The 6,000-nt window shown below is 38.4% G+C and overlaps 1 long non-coding RNA gene across 1 annotated transcript in view; it reads right to left on the bottom strand.

The window, feature by feature from the left end:
* Positions 1-381: 381 nt before the first annotated feature.
* The window catches only part of LOC118000253, a 29,292-nt gene continuing 23,673 nt past the window's right edge, over positions 382-6,000 (bottom strand). Inside the window, exons 3-4 of the long non-coding RNA XR_004676424.1 lie at positions 1,147-1,288; positions 382-802 (exon numbers count right to left, since the gene is read on the bottom strand). This is a non-coding gene — a long non-coding RNA (uncharacterized LOC118000253). The remainder of the gene's footprint in view (positions 803-1,146; positions 1,289-6,000) is intronic.

Here is a 6,000-nt window from a genome sequence, read left to right as displayed (position 1 = left end):
AGAAAGTTTCTCATCTATTTTTGAATACATTATTCACAGTTACTACAATTTGATACCTTCAAGATCTGAATCCCTCATGGGTCTGCTTCTATTTTCTTTTCTTCCCCCTTGTTGTTCAGACATTTGGTCTTGTCTTTCTGATGCACCTGTAACTTTTGTGTGAATCTTAGACATTGTGTATAAAACATTGTAGAGATGTTTTGAGACTCTTAATGATGTTATTTTACTTCAGAGGATATATACTTTTGCTTCTAGCAAGCAATCAGTCTAGGGGCAATTTATCTCAATCCAATCTAAACTGAATTCATTGAACACCAAGATTTATTCTTTTTGAGGGGTGGTCTATTTCTACTTCATATTTACACTTAAAGTGTAGCCTTTTAGAGGTCCTAACTGAAAGCCTAGGGTGTTATCAGAGCTATTCCTCTTTGTTGGAATCTGACCTCAATTTCTGTAAGGCTGCCAACAGCTCTGCTCAGTTTCCCAGCCTCACAGAATTTATGAAGCTCAGTTTCCCAGCTTCACCATTTATGAATCAACACATGTCTGTGTAAGAGTGAAGCTGAATGCTGTGCTCACCTCTCTGTGGCAAAGATCTTTGTCCTCAAGTCCTTGCTGCCTTGGCAGCTCACTGAACCTTCCAATTGATGTTTTTCTTTCAAATAGTTTATCTAGATTTTCTAGGTGTTCTTGGAATGAGGATTGGTCTGTACAAGTTGGTCTGCCACAGCTGAAGGTTCAATGATGTTCATTTCAAAGATGAATTTTCCAGATAATTCTCATGTGGTCAGTCTGTATTGAGCTTGGCAATAAAAGGTTAGTCTGTATAGTACCTGGCTTATGATGTTCATATCATGTTAAAAATATAAATAACAACAACAACAATAACAGTTTAAAGTTAGATACTCAAGGTAGCATGAGGATGGTTTGTCATGACCCAGTGATCTGTCTAACCCCGGCCCCAGGCCCAAGGCAATACTGCAAGGAAAGTGAAGTCAAAATCTTACTCCCTCCTTTTCTTTTTCTCAGGAAATTTGTAATCTTTCCATCAAAGTGGAATCCCTATTTGATTTATCCCTGCCACCACAGCATTTATCATAGTATCTTGCATAAGGGTTGTGCATGTGTTGAATGACTGAGTCTTACCTCTTCCTTGCTTCTGTCACTTAGTAGCTTGAGGAAAATGCCATTATCCAGTGCCACAATAGCAGTCTGAGGGTGGACTTGTGTTCTTGCCACTATGAGACACTGGGAAAATCACTTCCTCTCTCTAGGTCTGTTTCCTTATCTACAAAATGAGAGGTTTGGACCAGATGATTTTAAAGAGTTCTTCCAGCTTAAATTGTAAATATTTATAAATGTAACCATCCTAGCAGCATTTCTATTTTAAATATAATAAATACTGAATTTCTAAGTGATAGGACTGTGTGGAATGAATTAGGAATAGGGACTCCTGTCTTCCCCCTAGGAAATTGCCCTTACCATCATCTGGATGGTATACCTTCTATCTGAAAGGACAAACAGTTATTGGGTGCTTGCAGTGTGTCAGGCATTGTGCAAGACTAGTGATTCTCAGCCTTCTCTGTCTACTAGAAACTCCTCTGGAAATGTATATACTGCCTAGACCTCATCCCCAGAGATTTTTTTTTTCCTTTATTTTTATTTTTATTTTTATCTTATTCTTATGTTAATCCCCATACATTACATCATTAGTTTTAGATGAAGTGTTCCATGATTCATTGTTTGTGCACAACACCCAGTGCTCCATGCAGAATGTGCCCTCCTCAATACCCACCACCAGGCTAACCCATCCTCCCACCCCCCTCCCCTCTAGAACCCTCAGTTTGTTTTTCAGAGTCCATCGCCCAGAGATTTTTTTTATGACCTAGGTAAAGCTGGAAATCAATATTTTTCAAAAGCTCCCACATTCTAATTCTAACGTATAAATGAGGTGTAGAGCCACTGTCCTTGGCACAGTTATGCTTACTGAATCTTCAGCCAGATGAAGTATTACCAACTCTATATTACAAGTAAGGAAATTGAGGTCCATCAATGGGAAGCACCACAGGTCTTCTGATTCCAAGTTCAAAGCAGTTTCCTCATTCAGCAAATAGTAACTAAATATCTTGCAAATTCAAGATGCTAAGTTAGACACTTGGAGGGATGCAAAGATGACAAGGATATGGTCCCTGCTCTACAGGTGGAAAGAAACCTGGGTGAAGTGCCTATTAACTGTCAAGTGCTCTTAGGACTTTGAGTCCTAAGAATTACCCTCTAGTGGGGGATATTGTTAACTAAATTCTAATATGGGAAAATGGAGATTCAGAGAAATTCAGCAATTTAGCAACTTGCCCAGTTCCAACCAGAAGTAGTAACTGATAGAACCTAGATTTGAATCCAGGTCCATCTGTCTCCAAAGGCTGCTTCAACAAGCTGCACTTTAGTAGAGTAGGTGAGAAATATACATTAATGACTATATTATAAAACAGTATGCTATTAATGTAATACAGAGCACAGCCTGGATTAGGAAAGGCTTCCTGAGGGACATAGCAGTGCTTTAGTATCTGACTTCTGAGGGATTTCTCCTCTGCCTTCTCCAGTCGGATGTATTTTCCAAGGTATTTTTTTTTAAGATTTTATTTATTTATTTGACAGAGAGACACACAGCAAGAGAGGGAACACAAGCAGGGGCAGAGAGAGAGGGAGAAGCAGGCTTCCCACTGAGCAGGGAGCCCAATGTGGGGCTCGATCCCAGGGCCCCGGGATCATGACCTGAGCCGAAGGCAGACGCTTAATGACTGAGCCACCCAGGCGCCCTCTTCCAAGATATTTTGAAGCGTGTTATAAATGTAATCATGTCAGTTGTTTCCTATAGAATTGGTCAGACAGATAACCCTTTAATATCCAATCAGCAAATGGAAAAACATCTTCCCCAGCAAACCACAGGGTGATCTTGGCATCAGAAGGCAAGATGGCTTCACCCTAGTCAGGGGATAATCTTCTGCTTTATAGCCCTGCGACAAGGCTAGATCCAGCCAGAATGAATACTACTATTGGCAGTAGTATCCATCTCCTCATCAGGAACACTGCAGCTATCATTGGGAGACATGCCGTTTGGCCTTGGAGGCCCAGGGTCCTGCCATTACCTTCTTTAGCCTGCATAACTAGGATCCTTCATGTTCTGGAGCAAGATGAGTCTTTGCTGAGAGAGCATGCCATGGATGTTTCTTGTCTAGCAGAGCCTAGGGAATTATTTACAAAATCAGTCATTTTATATATATATATATATATTGTGTATGATCATACTACAGTATAGTGGTTAAGAGCAGAGGCTTTAGAATCAGACAGATCTGGGTTTGAATACTGACCTTGCTGCTTACCGGCAAGATATTTTTACTCTCTGGGTTTCAGTTTTCTAATTCCAAAGTATGAATAATAATATGTATTCCTAGTGTTGCTGGAGAGAATAAATAATATACTTAAGGTACCTAGGTCAGTGCATACATAGCACATAGTAGATATTTAATCAATATCAATGGTAAGAAAGTATACTCTTTTCTAAGTTTAGCTTTGGTTCTGGGCAATCATTTCATCGTGTTTGCCTCAGTTTTCCTTCTAATTAGAGGGGGAAAGAGACCCATTCATCTCCTAAATTTTGCTTAATTAACATTAGGAAATGCACATGAAGACTTTGAATGAAATGGTCTAAGTATTGACATAACATATTCCCAGATGTGTTCAGACAATAATTGGCTCATCAAACTAGAAAAGATTTCTAGACTATCAAGTTCATTCCTCTGTCTACAAACATTACCTGATTATATTTTAAACCATTCCAGATCGACATGGATCTTTCCTATTTTAAAAGATTTATACAGATTTAGTTTAACAACTAAGCAAGCCCTTCCTTAGAGTTAATCTAAATCCTTTGTGCTGGAGCTCAGATTCATTTCTTTTCATACCTTTGCTAGATGGGTAAATTCCTCCAGGATGGGTTAATTGCTCCTGCTCACTATGGTATCCCCAGCACTTGACACATAAGAGGCTTTCGGTATTTGTTGAATGAATGAATGAATGAATGAATGAATCAAAGAGAACCCCAAAGTTCTGAAACTGAGCTATAGAACACTAGAGTTTGCTGAAAACATAGATGTTGGCTAGCCCATCCTTATGCCAAATCAGGCTCATCTTCTCCAACTTCCTGATAGGGAGTCTTACTGATCCTATTTGAATACGTTAGCAACAGGTAACTCACTTCTTTGAGACAGCCTGTGTCATTATTGAACAACTTTGGTTACTAAAATGAATTTTATTTAGGTAGAGCTAAAAGATTGATTAAAACATTTTTTTATTGCAGGGTTTTATGTGTCAGGCCTGAGAACAGCATGTGTGGTTTCCACTCACATGCATGTGGCTCCAATCTAACAAGGGGGCCAGTTTAGCTAATTATGAAGGAGAAAAATGAAATGGTCTTGGTGAACACATAGCACTGCCTATCATACAAGTCAGGAAGGTAATTTTTATTTTTTCCCCCCTAGAAGCAATATATAGACATATTTTAAATTCACTTTGTACTTTAGGATTAGACTGAAAAACAGATATCCCATCTCTAAGTTGCATTTTCCAGGGGCAACTAGGCATTTCTTCTGGTATTTATCTCACTGTTTCATAATAGAAGATAAGCATAGAGCTTTCTTTCTTTTTTTTTTTTTAAAGACTGTATTTATCTATTTGACAGAGAGCGTGAGAAAGCACAAGCAGGGGGGAGCAGCAGAGAGAGAGGGAGAAGCAGGCTCCCTCCTGAGCAGGGAGCCCAATGCAGGACTCGATCCCAGGACCCCGGGATCATGACCTGAGCAGAAGGCAGACACTTAACCGACTGAGCCACCCAGGTGTCCCGGCATATAGCTTTCTTAATATCATCCCTTTTCACACACAATTTCCCCCTTTCCTCACAATTTTGATTGTGTGTATTACATTTTTCCAGACAACATCTTTAGGAGATTCCCAGACACCAGGAGACTGGCATGTTCAAATAAGTCTTTTCCTATCTAATGCTCAATCAACTTGGAAATGCAATTCTAGGTTAAATCATTTCCCTTCAGAATTTTGAGGACATTGGTCCTTTATCCCCTGACCTCTAATTTTGTTTTTGAGAAGTCCAACAATATTCCAGTTTCTGAACTTTAAAAAAGTATCTTGCATTTTTTTCTTTTTTTCTCTTTCTTCCAGGGCAATCCTGGGATTTTGTCTTTATCACCACCATTCTTAAACTGCACAGTGATGTGCTTGATGTAAGTCCATTCATTGCACAGATTTTTGGTGGGTCCTTTCAATCTGGAAATTTATGTCCTTCAATTTTGGGAACTTTTCTAGTATTATTTCTTTGGTGATTTCTTCCTCCATGTTTTTTCTTTCCAAAATTTAATTTATCAGGAGTTGGACATCCTGAATTTATCTTCCAATTTTGTCTTCTATTTTTATGTCTGTTTCCTTGTTCTACTTTCTGAGAGATTTCTTCAATTATATCTTTAAATATTTCTATTGAATTACTTTGTTCCTGCTTTTATATTTTAATTTCTAAGAACTCTTTTTCTTCCTCTTCCTCCTTCTTTTTTGAGTCCCTGCTTTCAAACCATTTGGTTACATAGGTAGGAATGGACTGGCTCAATCATAAGGTAATTTTTAAAAATCTTTTAAATGTTTTAAAAAATTTTTTATTCAATTTACTTAAACTAAAAAAAAGTTCACTTTCTCCCACCACCCACCCCCTGCCTCTGGCAACTACCAACCTGTTCTATATATCTATGAGCTTGTGTTTGCTTGTTTTTTTATTTCCAGATCCCACATGTAAGAGAGGTCATAGGAATTTTTCTTTCTCTCTCTGACTTATTTCACTTAGCAAAATGTCCTCAAGTTCCAACCATAATGTTGTAAATGGCAAGATTTCATTCTTTTATATGGCTGAATAACATTCCATTGCAATCTGCAATCTGAACA

The sequence above is a fragment of the Mirounga leonina genome, unplaced genomic scaffold, assembly GCF_011800145.1.
Source record: "Mirounga leonina isolate KUSES-001 unplaced genomic scaffold, KU_Mleo_1.0 Mir_493, whole genome shotgun sequence".
In the NCBI taxonomy this organism is placed as follows: domain Eukaryota; kingdom Metazoa; phylum Chordata; class Mammalia; order Carnivora; family Phocidae; genus Mirounga; species Mirounga leonina.
Note: the sequence above shows the minus strand (reverse complement) of the source record. Positions and strands in the feature narration are given on the sequence as shown.